The sequence below is a fragment of the Trachypithecus francoisi genome, unplaced genomic scaffold (assembly GCF_009764315.1).
Source record: "Trachypithecus francoisi isolate TF-2019V2 unplaced genomic scaffold, Tfra_2.0 Lachesis_group2, whole genome shotgun sequence".
Lineage (NCBI taxonomy): Eukaryota > Metazoa > Chordata > Mammalia > Primates > Cercopithecidae > Trachypithecus > Trachypithecus francoisi.
The window spans coordinates 100,104,122-100,119,230 of NW_022681465.1; the positions used below are offsets into that span (position 1 = coordinate 100,104,122).

The 15,109-nt window shown below is 37.6% G+C and overlaps 1 protein-coding gene across 2 annotated transcripts in view; it reads left to right on the forward strand.

The window, feature by feature from the left end:
* PIK3R1 (phosphoinositide-3-kinase regulatory subunit 1) overlaps positions 1-15,109 on the forward strand; it is an 84,431-nt gene that overhangs the window by 13,020 nt on the left and 56,302 nt on the right. The window contains exon 1 of one of the 2 annotated variants that reach the window (XM_033179751.1): positions 10,191-10,209. The exons of the other annotated variant lie outside the window; for it this stretch is intronic. The gene's annotated coding sequence lies outside the window, so the exon portion shown is untranslated. Of the gene's footprint in view, positions 1-10,190; positions 10,210-15,109 lie in introns of those variants that run through there. 2 annotated transcript variants of the gene reach the window in all.

The window sequence follows — 15,109 nt, forward strand, 5'->3', positions numbered from 1 at the left end:
TTATGCCTTCTTTAATGTTGCCTTATTCTAACACAAGTGAATAAGACAATGAGAACAGAGAAACAGAATGCAAGGGTAAGAGCTGCCTTTCAGTACTGAGTAATAATAGATTGGGAATGTTGTGTTAAAGTCAAGGAATTTACTAATGATACCTGAAGAGAAGCCCTTTTCTTTCCCACACCCAGCCCAAAAGGGATACTTATTTCATAAATGTTACACTTTATAATGTTCAAATAACATCTTTTATTATATTGTTCAAAAGCCAAAGTTAATTTTTCTTTGCAGATGAATCAAAAAACCATGACTCTCCACACATACATAAGTGATTTTGTCAACCATTGCAGCACTTAGCAGATTGAAGATACATATGTATAATCGTTTTTCTGCACCAAGTTATATATTTTTCACCTTTTATTTTTTTAAGTTAAAAACATTTTCTTCAGTAGGCTAATTCAAAAGGAAAAGTGATTTAATTTTTCCCAGAATACAGAGCTTTACAGAATCATAAAAATATCTCAGTTGAATAAGAGAAGATTATTTACAAGGTGGAATAAGGGCACCTTGTCAAGAATAGTTCCAAAACAATTTTATAAAAGCAGTTTCTCAACAAAATTGCATTTGATAATTGCTATCAGGCGTAAGTTTCTTTGGATATGGTGTACAGAAAAGCAAGTCTTTCCTTATAGAAAAAGTCATTTTTTTCTTTTTATATCCTAAACTATTTTATAATGCTTGCTTTCTCATGTAATGTGATGACAATTGAGATTTTTAGCAGCTTTTCCATTTTTCTTTAATACATGGAAAGGTGGAGTGAAATGAAAATTTTTACCAGAATTCAAGAAAGAGACTCATGATAATGGCATAAAAGTATTAGAGCCTGAATATAAATGAGAAATTAGGAATAACTGAAAGGTTGAAAAGAGAGTGGGGGGGGGGTCATGTGGGGAGTATAATACTAAACATTCAATTTTCTAGAAATGTTGGTCTTGTATTCTCATTTAAATATTCCTACAAAGTGAGAATTCAATAGCTCCTATGAGTTGCTTGTTGAATTGATATGGAAAGTAGTTATAAGGATAAATTTTATATGTTGGAACCTATGAGACTGGTTTCTTTTGCCTCCGTTTGTATTTCTTTGAAAAGCTTTTGTAGTGACAAATTGTATGAAGGCAAGAAATGATAGTTCTGTTCTGTTCTTACTGTAATTGAATTCTTTAGTTCTTTTTTTTTTTTCCTTTTAACACCCTACACCTCCACCTGACTTAGCCAGTTTTTCATGTTATGCTGTGTTTATTGCATTTAGAAGGTTATTCCTCACCAACCCCCTGCCGCAGGTCTAGGATTTGTTTTGTGGACTTGGCACACCTCATTAATGGGCAGCAGGGTAGATAGAGGGTGTGAGGACAGCCTGCATACCAATCGTGTGTCTGTGTCCTGCTGAGCCTTGCTACCCTCTCTGTTTTTGAAAGGAAGTTGTCATTAGACTCTGGCCAAAAGTACATTCTGTGAGAGATTCCTCCCTGTACGATAGAGTCTTACTTTTCTACTTTGCTTGTATGTTCTTGGAAATAAAGCTGTGACATTTTACTTTTTGACAGAAAGAGTCAGAAACCCTTAGGAAATCTTATATACAGTGCTGTACTTTCTTCCAATACATTTTGCATGCAGTTTTTTAGGAAGCCTTGGCATATAGATTGAATGAATTGTTTTAATTGGATAATCTTGGATGTTTTGGGACTTAAATACATTTAGTAAGCATGGCCCGAGTCCTTATTTTGCACTAGAAAGCAAAGATAAAAGATGAAATCAAGACTCAAGAGCCAGCATGCCCTGAGATGCTCTCTCATGCCTCTCTTCCACCTTAGAGCTGTACTTTGTCCCCTCTGCTTGGACAGATCTTCCCCTAGACATCTGAGACTGACCCACTCTCACTTCTCTGCTCAAATCTTTCTTCTCATGGAGTCTGACTCTACTCACGATATTCCATGCTGGGACCTACCTCTCTGCTTTTGCAAATCATTGATTATTTAACCCATGATATCATTTACTTATTATGTTTATTGTTCATTGACTGTTCCCTCTGTTAGATTTTTAAGCTCCGTAAGGGGAGGGATCTTTGTGGTCCTCCATTATCCTAGGTATCTAGGACAGTGTGGTAGGTTCCCAGCATGCTGGTAAACATGGGCTGCTGCAGCTCATCTTCTAACTATTTCACTTTCTGCATTGCTTTTGAAATTGACCACATGCTCTGAATGTCATGTGCAATCATACAAAGCTTAATGGCCCATCTTGTTTTAGAAAATAACAGCTTATTTATTATCCATATCCTCCACATCTGAGGCATTCTGCCTTGGCCTTCACCATTGCCTGGTTTGTCTCCAGAACTCTTCATTTTCTTCCCAGGGCCTAGGACAGGTAGTTCTGCTGGTGGGAAAGTGCGTTAAGCTGATAGTGCCTTCAGTCACTTAAGTCAAGTGCGTAGAGGGTCTGTCATGGCCAGCGAGTATCCTCAGAGCAAATTCTGTGCCCTTTCTCCCATCCTTTTATCTCCTTCCCTTTGCATGGGGGCTAAAATTGCCAATATGACAATGACATTTCATTTTTCTACAAACCAGTAGAGCCATATGTTATGTTCTTTGGAGAGAACCTCTTCCATGTTTTGTTTGGATAAAGAGTGTGCTGGGTGTGCAAGGTGGGTGTTACATGCTCTTGGGTGAGGCAGCTATTGAAAGGCAATCTTCTGGCTTAGGCTGCTCAGATCCTGGCATCCTGTCCCGCTACACACAACCCCATTCAGCCAGGGTCCTATATTTTCTGTTGTACACAAGGAAATGAGTTGATTGAAAGTGGGGATATAGGGATATGGGAATAAAAATATATTCCTCTGTCATATGTAAGCCATACCAGTGAGGCTATTTCTCAGGACAGTGGTTTTAACTCATACTTTGAGATCCTTTAATTAAAGTCATACTAATGCAGAATATTTAGACGAGTGAGTCTGTGCCCATGTTAGTTTGTGGAGTGCACTGAAACCTGCTAATATAAGAGATTACTTACTGCATCTCCACCTCCATCCTGACCTACACAACCCTCCCTGGCTCCTCCTGCAGACTCTGACAGTGGATTTCAGCTGGTTTCAAACGTAAGACATAAAGCGTGCATTTGGCATGGCTTATGTTAAATTTTGATCAAAATCCCTTCTAAACAGAAAAAAAAAGTCCGCCATTGGCGTTGGTTTTCATGGTTTCCTGAGGCATGTTATTGTTACATTTTTCACATTCAGCATTTGAGTGTCCCTTCATGGTTGTTGTTCCCTGTCCAGAAAGCAGGGCTGCAATAAATCACAAACGTTGATACACTGTACAGAGGTCACAGAAAATAGTGACCTGATCCAAAATTACACACCTCTGCTGAGCCCGTTGGTCATAACCTACTGCTGTCTCCTTCAGGCAAATAGTGCTTGTGCAAGTTATTTGCTTTGCTTCACAAATTCCTGCCTTTATGAATTCTGTTTTCTTTCAGAATATACTTTCTCATAACATTCTTCACCTTCCTTCCTACTTAAATAAGCCTTTGCTGTGAACTTGGAGGTTTGTCTTGTTAAGCCCGAGTGATGGGGAAAATCACCCAATTTATGGTGCTGACTGCTCGTTCTGCATCTATCAACCACTTTGTTTTTGCAAGGAAGTTGGGTCAGTTACAGGATCTCAGAAGATAAGGGCCTTTGAGCTCTGTCTCTAACTTCTGACCAACCAGAAAAGTTCATCAGGACATTATGGAGATTTCTACCCAGGCATAAAAATTTAAGTGTTGGCCCTCTGTATTTCAGTAGGAAATGAAATGTATTTCTAAAAGATGTAATGAATATAATTGATTAAAGAGTGTGTCTGAAAAAAACAAATGTGCTAATTATTTTGAATAAAATCAAATTAGCCTAACCACTTATCTTAGGGTCAGAGAATATGTCATTTGCATATTAAGTTACGTATTGCAACACAGTTCACCCTCTCATGAGTATTTATTTATATTCTCATTACATTTTTGATTTTTTAAAAACATGTTTTCTGTTAATTTTAGTTATTTTGTTTCCCTAAAAATGTGTAAGAGAAAGGAAAGTAGCCCTAATTAACAATTTGTGTATCCATGGTTTTTTGAAAACGAAATTGACAAAAAGAGGATTCTCACCTTTGTTGCTTTTTAGCAGGAGGGTTCTGATCCTGAGCTGGCCTGGCCATTTGAGGAATTCACAGGCACGCTCTGAGGGGCCTGTGAGTAGGGAGGCTCTCTCGCCCAGAGAGGACAGGAAGGCATTTCTGCCTCCTTCTCCCAATCTGTTATTTGAAGGGAATTACTTGAACTTCTCTCCTAGAGCTTTGGTGACAGTTAAGTCCAAGCTTGCAGAATAAGACATTATTTGAGGGGAAGCTTTCTGCCAGGTGTCCGTTTCTGCCTCCGTCCTTTAGAATGTTTGTTCAGATGCTTTTGCTAAGGCTTCTGGCTCTATACACTTCTTCCTATGTTCTTTTTTCAAAAATGGGAAAAGGGTCCAGTGTCCTTATATGTACATCGTAAGTGAAACCCTCACACACCTCTGATTCAAATAGGAGTTATGTAACTAGAGGGAGCATATTTTGTTTTTTGGCAACTAAGTTAATGTTGATATTCGAATACAATTTTCTTTGTTATAAATATGGAACTCTCTATTTAACTTGTCAATAGATTCTTTGATAAATTTGATGTCAGTCTTCTCTGGTTTCTAGATGAATGCATCTTTGTCTGCCAGAAGAGACATTCTGATTAGTAAGAATTTCTTCTCTGAGTGAGAAAAAAAACTAGGAATTCTGAAATTCAACAACAAATGGTGACTTACATCTGCTAAGTAGCACCCGAAAAGGGGAGAATTTTTCACCTATGGCAAATAAGAGTGCCAAATATGACATTATTTGCATATCCATGTTTTGATTAGTAAAAACCAAACAGACGTTAGTACAGCTGGCTCTTGCCTATATGTGTATGTTTGTTGCTAACAAATTTCCATGGGGAAGGATGTAACATTGGTCTGAAGGTTCAGATAGGTGAAAATAACGTGGTATAATAGCTTGAAATGAGAAGTATAATTGCATGATGGATTATATCTGAATGTTTTGAGGTCGTGAGTTTACATCATTCAATATCAAAGCAGTCCTCAGGCTTTCAATAGAGGAGGACACGTGGAGGGGGATGAAGCGAACTAGAAATGGGCTTTATTTCAATTACTTGGGTATAGTGTACCTAAAATGTCAAGTTGTTTAACAAAATATCAGACTACTTTATAAATGTGTTATTCCTTCTTACCAATTTATGTAAAGGACCATGATATTTTATTTTTACTATGAAAATTCCATGCAGTATACAGTGAGTAGAATTACTGTAGTAGAAACATTGTTAAAATATAACTTTGAATTAAAAACAAAACATGGTATACGTTGTTATATAATGGATAACGTAGTGTATACATTGTTAAAATATATCCTTGCAGTTTAAAACAACACAAATTAGCTGCAAATCTTTGTTTAATTATGTATGCAGAACTTTCTCCCAAAGACTTTATACCATCTAAAGCATGGTTGTGATTTTCAGGAATACACTCTCTGGACTGTTTCTTGCTTGGAGGTGTTTGCAATGTGTTTGTATTCATCTCTCTATTCTCAGTTGGTAGATTATGTAATGCCTATAGATTATTCTGTCCTGTCACAGTTTGATTCATATTGAAGTTATAACTGTGAATTTATTATAGCATATTGCAGGAGACGTAATTTGATGATCAAATCTGATATCCAAGAGAGTAAAGAATATAGACATAAGTGAAATATAAATCTGTGACATATTATTTGAATCAGAAATTCCACATTGCTTTGCTTTCTATACGTTTCTTAACCTTCTAGTTCCAGTGTTCTCTAATTGTAAGATGAAAAGCTAAATGCTGTGTCTCTTTTGAGTTTTGGCAGCGTTTTTGTTTTAATCCTTCTCTTCCTAATCAGAAGAATTGTTGGAGAAATAAGACCCAGAAAAATTGGTTCTCACTAGTAGTGTTTCCCCAATAATGCAACCCAGAAGCCCTGTATATGAGAATAAGGGAATGCAGTGAGAGGATTTATGCAGAGAAGCAGCCTATGATGGTCGGAAAGATGTATTTACTTGATCTCATTGCGCGATCTGATTGGAGACTGATCCATGGATTGTATGGGATTATTGCTTATGAAAATTCCTACCTGGTTCCAAGTTTTTGCAAATGCATGTGGCGTATGGTTTTAAGATATGTTTCACCAGTGTGAATATTTAGGCTCTACCTCTGTTGGTGGGCAGTTAGCAATTGCTGGTATCTAAACTGGTGTGAGACTTACTGCCTCCTTTGAACGGCATCTGTGCAGTAGAGCTAAACTCATTGACATGATCTGTGCTCAGAGTTCCTACAGATTTGTTTCATACATATTTGTTAAATTTTGCAAGGTAAGTAGAGAGTGATGGTTATAACATTTTGTTTATTCAGACCCCTCTAAATCTACCTAAGAGGTAACACGTTAGCATAAGCATTAGACAAGGCTGCATTGTGAAGTCAGAGTGACTGTCTGGGGTTGTCATTGTCATCTTCCAAGCTTTCTCCTAAAGAAGAAAATTGACGTAATGCTGTCAGACTCGGCACATGAGACCAGTGCCACAGCAAGCACTGGTTCCAGCCTGCTACTGGTTTTTTGGTAAAATGCAGTTTTCAGAATTACTCAAGGGCATTAATAAGATTAACTTTTATGATATTAGATATAGTGTGTTAACTTTTTAGCTATTGTTGGTCTTAAACACTGATGGTTTTATTTTTATTCCATTTAAAAGAATAATTTTTGAGGCCAGTTGCAGTGGCTCACACCTGTAATCCCAGCATTTTGGGAGGCCAAGGTGGGCAGATCACTTGAAGTCAGGAGATCAAAACCAGCTCGGCCAATATGGTGAAACCCCATCTCTACTAAAAATACAAAAATTAGCTGGGTGTGATGGTGCATGCCTGTAATCCCAGCTACTAGGGAGGCTGAGGCAGGAGAATCACTTGAATCTGGGAGGCGGAGGTTACAATGAGCCGAGGTTGTGCCATTACACTTCAGCCTGGGTGACAGAGTGAGACTGTCTCTAAATAAATACATAAATAATTTTCAATGCTTAAGAATTTTTTTATCAGTAAACAGTTCATTTGAAATTTTTTTTTTCCTTTTGCATTATTGTGTCCCAACTATAGAAATATAGCTGAATATTTGTGGCATCATTAATGCATAATTTCAAAGCATTTTACACATTGTTAACTTAAATCTTACCATGTTCTTTCAGGTAGCAAAAAGTAAGTTTGTTTATTATTTATTCAGAAGTATTTGAAGAAGTTAGAACAAGATGACTTTATTGCTAAATAATAAGGAATATCTGTGGAGTACCAAGGAATGAGATATAATGAATTTGGTTAGAGTATATCAAAGTACATATTATAGTTTTTGTCTCACACTTCCCTGTGGATCTGTTTAACTGTTGAAAATGTCTTCTTCAAAATGAACCTTAAACATTTGCAAATTTAGTCTTTGCTAATTATTCTGCCAGGCTTTTTTTTTTTTTTTTTTTTTTTTTTGAGAGTCTTGCTCTGTCGCACAGGCTGGAGTGCAGTGGCTCAATCTCAGCTGACTGTAACCTCTGCCTCCTGGGTTCAAGCAGTTCGCCAGCTTCAGCCTCCTGAGTAGCTGGGACTACAGGTGCCCGCCACCACACCTGGCTAATTTTTGTATTTTTAGTAGAGACGGAGTTTCACCATATTGGTCAGGCTGGTCTCGAACTTCTAACCTCAGGAGATCCACCCGCCTCGGCCTCCCAGAGTGCTGGGATTACCAGTGCGAGCCACCACGCTGGCCCTGCCAGACATTTTATAGATATTTTTCATCTGACCCTCACAACCACCCTGCAAAGATGGCATATTATGACCATTTTTGAGATTTAAAAACTGAAGGTCATGTGATTGTGTAAATATTTAAAAAGAAAGGGGACTTCATAGTGATGGTGCATTCACAAGATTCAAGAACATTTTGGGCAAGTCAGGCAGTCGTGGGGATCGCCTTAAGCAGTCCCTTGTGAAGTTATCGGTAATTGAATTCTGCTTTTTGGGTGGTCTTCAATTATGTCTGCTCTATCTGTTAAGTTTCACTAGCTATTACATTCATACAACTCCAGAAATTTACCTCCAATTTATATGTGACTTACAACATTTTCTTATGTCTGGTAAGTATTTGAAAGGATTGAATTACAAAGAGACGGATAAGGCCATGAAGCTAAGACAAAGTTTTGGGTATATGCATGTAAATGCAATTTTTCTCAGGAAGAAATACACCATGATCAGATAACTCAAAAGTTTTATAACCTTGATAAATAGATTTACCTTCATTTCTGTTGTTTTTGAAGAAGTTAAATGTCTGCTTTAAATGTTTCCCTGCGTTTCAAGTTTTCTTACTTCAGACTCATAATTATATCATTTTGATTAAAATGAAGCACAGACTGGAGTTATACTTGCTTAAAAGCCAAAAACTTGAGGGTATCCTGCATAAGAATTGTGTGCTTTGGCCTGTGGATAGCAGCTGCTTGAAATCCGTAAAAACAAGAAACTTGAAGTTGACTCAGATAAATCTGAAGTCTTGTACCTGAATTATGTCAAGGTTAGCAGTAAATGCCATTTAAAAAGACTGAGTACAAATTGCCAAATTCCTTTGAATGCCAAACCGTAATTCTCAGGAAAGTCGGCCACTGCCAAATTTATAACATTTGTGTTTCTGTTACCTGAATTCCAAGGGCAGAGGGGTGGATGAGGGGGTAAGTGAAAGGCACAGGTGAATTTTATTTTCAGGTGTCTAATAGGACAGTATGACATTGCCCAGAGATCGTCTCTCAAAGGTAGTGAGTGCCAGCAGAACTTCGTGAATGCATTTATTTTTGCTTATTTACTTATTTTCCCATTGAATTAAAAAAACCTTTAAAAAATGTTTTCTGAGTTAAAAAGGCCTCTGGCTGGTAGTCCTGAGACAGCTTCTTGAGAGTCTCCAAGAGAACCTCTTCTCACTACAGTCTGAAGAAGATAGGAAGAAAAAAAAATTATTCTAAATACATAAAACTAGAATTAGTGGGGAGAAATGCATAGTGTAAACTCAACAGAACCAGGGTTAAAAAATATAGGATAAGTTTTGACTACCTAAAAATAGCAGGGCAGACCCATCCCCTCCCTAATTCTGTCCATAATTCAGAAAGGGCGCAGGGAACTGTCCTCAGGAATGCTCTTCCCCCCTCTTCCTTGTCCTCTCTGACAAAGCCTTTCTAATCAGTAGGAGGTTACAAAATGAATTACTTTTAAATTTATACCTCTTGTTCACGTGGGAGGACCTAAAGGTTGCCTTTTTATTGTTAAGCTTTATAATTTAAAAAGGTATAAATTTAAAAGTAATTCATTTTGGTTAACTTAAAAAGTAATTATCAAAATAAAACTATAAAGTGTATATCTTCTAAACATGTAGAAATATATATTCCAAAAGATAGGCAACAAAGAATAAAAATATTACAGGGAAAATGTTTACTGTATATGAATATTTTAAAGAAATACAGACATAAACATATGTATGTACAGAGATACACATATATACATATAAAATTGACCATATACATGTATTTATGTGTTCAACACACACATTATTTTTCAGGTACTGCGCTAACCTTTTATTCCATTGACTTGTTACTTTTCCTAAGAACTCTATGACACTGGCCTTATTATACCTGTTTTAAAGATAAACAAGTGTACTTAGATGATGGCCCAAGGTCACACAGCTAGTGGAGGAGCTGGGATTTCACCCCAAACAGTCCGACTGTTGACCCAATGCTCTTAAGCAACTGTGCAATACAGCGAAAGAACTGGTGGGGGTTAATGTTCACACTGCTTCATGCTGCTGACTTCTGACCAGCCACAGGGCACCCTGGAGCCAAAGGCAGATGACTCCCTGGCTTGCCAGTGACGTATGATGCAGTCTGATATGACAAAGTGAGTTAAGCAAGCAGATTTTTCCTCTCAGGAAACACACCCAAGAACAACTAAAAAGAATAAAGCAGATGTGTGAGTTATTGTCCTTACAGCAAAAGAACCTCATCAGAACCACAGGCTGGAAAGAGGTGATTACTTTTAAAGGGCAGTTCATTCCCTCTGCATGTTGGAACCTGTGGCTCTTAATTGGCTAAAATTTTAACCTTCAGTGTGGCCCTCACTTGGCTTGTACTTCTTAATGTTGTAGATAACATTATAGATTTATATAATAGTCAACTTTTATATATATTACTTATATATAAATGTTTATAAATATGTATTTGTATATAATATGTATTTATATATGATGATATAGAGTAAATGTTATATTTAAACCATCATATAGAAAAGCCATTATTGGGTACACTGTACAAATCTGCCTTTATAATTGAGTATGCTGTTTCACTAAAAGCAGCTTTAGAGAAAGGACTGAAAGCTAGCTCTAACTTGCTACTTCACTAGCCTTCATTGTTTGGATTGGCGTTGCATGCACAGTTATATTGTAACTGTCACTTGTGGTCTAATCTTCCCCTTAGGGGAAACTTGAGAAACCTGGTCAGCTTTAACATTTAGAGGAAGTTTAAACATATTGGACCATAACATTCACAGTTGTTTAACCGAAACTCCAGTTCTTGTCAGACCACATCTCTGCAGCCCTTCTGTGATTGGAATCATCTAACTTTGGCCCTCACTAAGGAAAAATTTGACAAGATGCAAAAAAATGTTTACTCTTGTTTTCTTTGCCAGGAACCTGAGTCTGTGCAGCAGACTCTGAGACCTCTTTGCCTACCCCAAATAAGTGAATTGTCAAATTCAACTAAGTGAATTATCACTGTAACTGTTTTTTATTCCCATAACTGCTTTCAGTGAATTCCAACCTAGTTGTTACATCCTTTTAATATTTTGGGTAATTATGTTCTTTAAAAATGAAAATATTTTTTCCTTCCTTCCTTTCTTCTTTCCTTCCTCGTTTTGTTATAGTCTAGCTGTGAGACCAGTTGCCCTTCATATATTCTAGAAGAGAATGATGGGGTGAGTTTCACAGTGATCTTTTTCCAAAATGCAAAACCACTGTCACTCTCTACCTCCCAGGCAACCCCACTCATTCTATTTTCTAGAACACATTTAAAATATAGTTGAGGGTTTTGCTTAGATGATGACGAGTCTCTTGATTCAGTGGACTCCTAAGGGACCATCTTTCACCAGCACTAAATGCTGTTTAGTTCACATATTGAAATGTTTTAAATTATAACTTAGCAATTGTAAGTAGTAATCTTCAGATTATATCGTCTCACATTTAATGTATAATTTCCTAAGAGAAGGAAATGGTCCTAGTAGGGGTTAATAGTTATAGTAACTATTAATAATACTGATGACTACTAGTTAATAGTAATTAAAGCCTCCTAAAATGAGAGGAAAAAAAATCTTTTGTTTATAAGGGTTAAAAAGAAGAGTTGATACTTAATATTTTTAGTAAAATCCCAGTGCATGTTTGATTAATTTTGTTACTTTATTCTGGCATGTAGTTGAATAATTACCTGAATTTTTGACTTGCTGAAAAGGTGGTAGTTGCAATTTTTTTTGTTTTTTTTTTTTTTTTTTTTTTTTTTGAGGCAGACTCTCGCTCTGTCGCCCGGACTGGAGTGCAGTGGCCAGATCTCAGCTCACTGCAAGCTCCGCCTCCCGGGTTTACGCCATTCTCCTGCCTCAGCCTCCCGAGTAGCTGGGACTACAGGCGCCCGCCACCTCGCCCGGCTAGTTTTTGTATTTTTAGTAGAGACGGGGTTTCACCGTGTTAGCCAGGATGGTCTCGATCTCCTGACCTCGTGATCCGCCCGTCTCGGCCTCCCAAAGTGCTGGGATTACAGGCTTGAGCCACCGCGCCCGGCCTTTTTTGTTTTACATTACTGTTTTTAGTTCATTACATCTAGATGCTACATTTTCCTTTTCTTAAATACAAGCAAGATAAAATGTTTTACCTCTGAGATGAAAAATTTGAAATTTCTTTAATGTGATTCCTTACTAACACAATTGCAAGCACGCATTGAACGTTTGCTTTGTGCCAGGCACCGCGTGCTGTGTGCTCTACCTACCTAATCTCACTTAGTCCACTTAGTCCTATTTGCAGGTTGAGGCTTAGAAAGAAAAAGAAACTTGCCCGGAGTCCAACACTAGTAACTGGTAAAGAGCAGGTCTTTGCATTAGCTTTTCTCACTTCAGGATGGATTCCTCCCAGCACCACACTGTACCACCCTCAAGACGAGTTACAGGAGGAAAGGAACCTCTGGCGGTATTAACTAAATCTTAGCAAGTAGTTGCCTGTACATTGTAGACTTTTAAATACAATCTCACATTTCTGTGATCTTTATCCAGACACCAGTTACCTTCAAACTAATTTAAGAATCTTATAGATATTAAAAATGCTTGATTGGTGTCAAATCAGAGACTTATTTGTGACAATTTGCACACACATTTGGATAAAATGCATCAACTTCTTTCAAAGTTTACTTGAAATAAAAAGGGCAGAATATGAAGTATCACAGGTTAAAGCAATGTCCTCATTCCATTTAGGCAAAAGTATTGTGATATTTGAATATTGTTAGTTTGAGAATATGGAATCGTACTCCTTATAGCAATTCCAACCTAGAAAAAGATTTGTGTTTTAATTGATGGGTTAGGCAAAAAAATTAATCTTGGCATAGAGGAAAGAAACAGCTGTGACTTAGAGGACTTGAGGCTAGAACATAGATCCAGTGTCTGAAGTTTTTCACGTGGCCTCAAGTTGAATCTTGCTCAGAGAATACATGGTGGTCAAACTTCACATCATAGTCATGATGTATGAAGCCAAAAGAAAAGTCCTAGTTTAGTTGCTGAGTGGTTCCATTAAATCATGAACGTAGGTTTAATGATTTTATTGGAAGCATGACTTCCAGTGAGGCAAGGCAGCAGGCCCCAGAAGAGAGGTCTTCCATGGGTAGATAGGAACTCAAATGCTTTCCCAGACTGGACCCAGGAGACCGTGTCAGGGACTGTGATATGGCTTACCACCAGGACAGATCATTCTATCTGTCTAAGGAGTTAGGGTATCCCCAGGAGCTGTGATGGGAGGTAGAAATTCACACCTGTGAAATGGGAGGTATGCTGGGTTGAACGAGATAGCCCAAGGCCTGTCCATGAGCTGAGCCATGGCCAAGGATTTCTTAATTCTAGAGGCCACCTTCTTGAGCTTGCCTTCTTTTGAACTTGGCCCTCAGTGTCTGGGTAAGTTGGAGTGTGACTATCCAGGGAAAGCCCCTGGTTTGTATTTAGTCAAGTTGGCCAGAGAAAACTGGATCTAAGCGGGAATAAAATTTGCTGACCCCCATCTCAGAGGTTAACATTTTCATTTGTGTTTTCCATGACTCATTTTAAATTACAGTGCTCTACAAGTATAGAAAGAAGCCTTCCTCTTCCCACCCTCCCCCAGACACCACATAATGGAAAAAGCAAGAATTTTGTGCATAAGCAAGTCCTTAAAACACACACACACACACAAAAAGGCCAGCCTCTGATGGGACTTCTTTCCTGCCAGAAATCCCACTGGTCCACTGTCGCAATTTTTACAAAAGGCCACGATGAAAGAGTAAGGCCCATTTTGAGCCCTTTGCTTCTGTATTATGTGAAACATAACTTGTATTTCTGTTCTTGGTATCAGAGTTGTTAGTTTTTGAACATGTAAAATCTACTAGGCTCTCTGACTGTTAAAGTATAATTTTGATTAAGGAAAGATTTGTTCCACCGCTTTGATTAGACACATAAAACTTTGAAAAGTTTTGATGTTCTGTTTCCTGTTTTAAAAAAGTGTGTCCTCTCCTATGAACTCTAACTAGATGAGAGGATTTTCCTCAGAGAAAATTCAGCCCTGGGAAGAACCATCTATGGAGGTCATAACCTAGAAAATTCTTCAAGGGAAGTTGCAATGAATTAAAAGAGGTTGGAGTCAGAAAGTTCTGTTCTACCAAATTTGTGCTAATAGTTGCACCTTTCTTTCCCAGAATGGTCACTGGAGAAAATGTGTAAACCAACTGCAGACAAGTATATCTGTTGCAGCTTTTCTTTTCCTTTAGTGACGGTTCAATTAGTTAACCAGAAGAAGCTACTGTACCATCAAGACTAACTCCCAGCCCAGGGCTTCAGCATAAAGTAGCTGCTCAATTAATTTTGGTGGATCAGGGGCAGAAACAAGTTACCTTTGGGATGCAGATTCTGAATAGTATACCATGAAACGATTAAATGAATGAGAGTGATGGGGGCTACTTAATTGGAACTATGTAAAATGGCTCCTTAAGCTTCATGGACAATTGAGTAACTTCAGTTTCCTCTCCACTCTTGTTTACTTCCTGCTCTTCTAGAATCAAGTGTTAGGTATTCTGGTCTCTTACAATGAGAAGATTAAACAGCTGTAGTTTAAAGCATTAATCTAGAGTGTTCTGTGGCTGCATTAATTATATTTTCTACTAAGATTAAATTGCAGATGGATATAAGCAGCAATATATATTTATCCAGGGCAAACCAAAATTCCGTTAACCAGCCATCCTCGGTGACTTTTTATTTATATATAAAGACCTTTTTAAGTTGAAATAATTTAACTTGATTTTCCCTCAGTTAGGTAGAAGAAAAATGAATTGGATGCAGAAAACAGTTGTATGGAGTGTATTTTCATAGGTACAGGACTTGAGTGACAGAAAATTCTTTTTTTTTTCCCCGGTGGGATTTAGCAAAAATCATGTGTTGAAAGTCTCTTGACAAAATGGGTCATAATTAAAGACTTTGGGATTTATTTATGGGTATTTTAATTAGAAACATTAAGTTTACTCAGTGGTCCTTGTGAAAACTTTTCTCTCACTGCCTATTTTATATCAAGTAACAACATTTTTGTGAGTATGAAGATGAGTTTTAGGGCCATTCATTTCTCTGGGACCCCCATCTGCTTCAGAGAGCTTTTCTTTT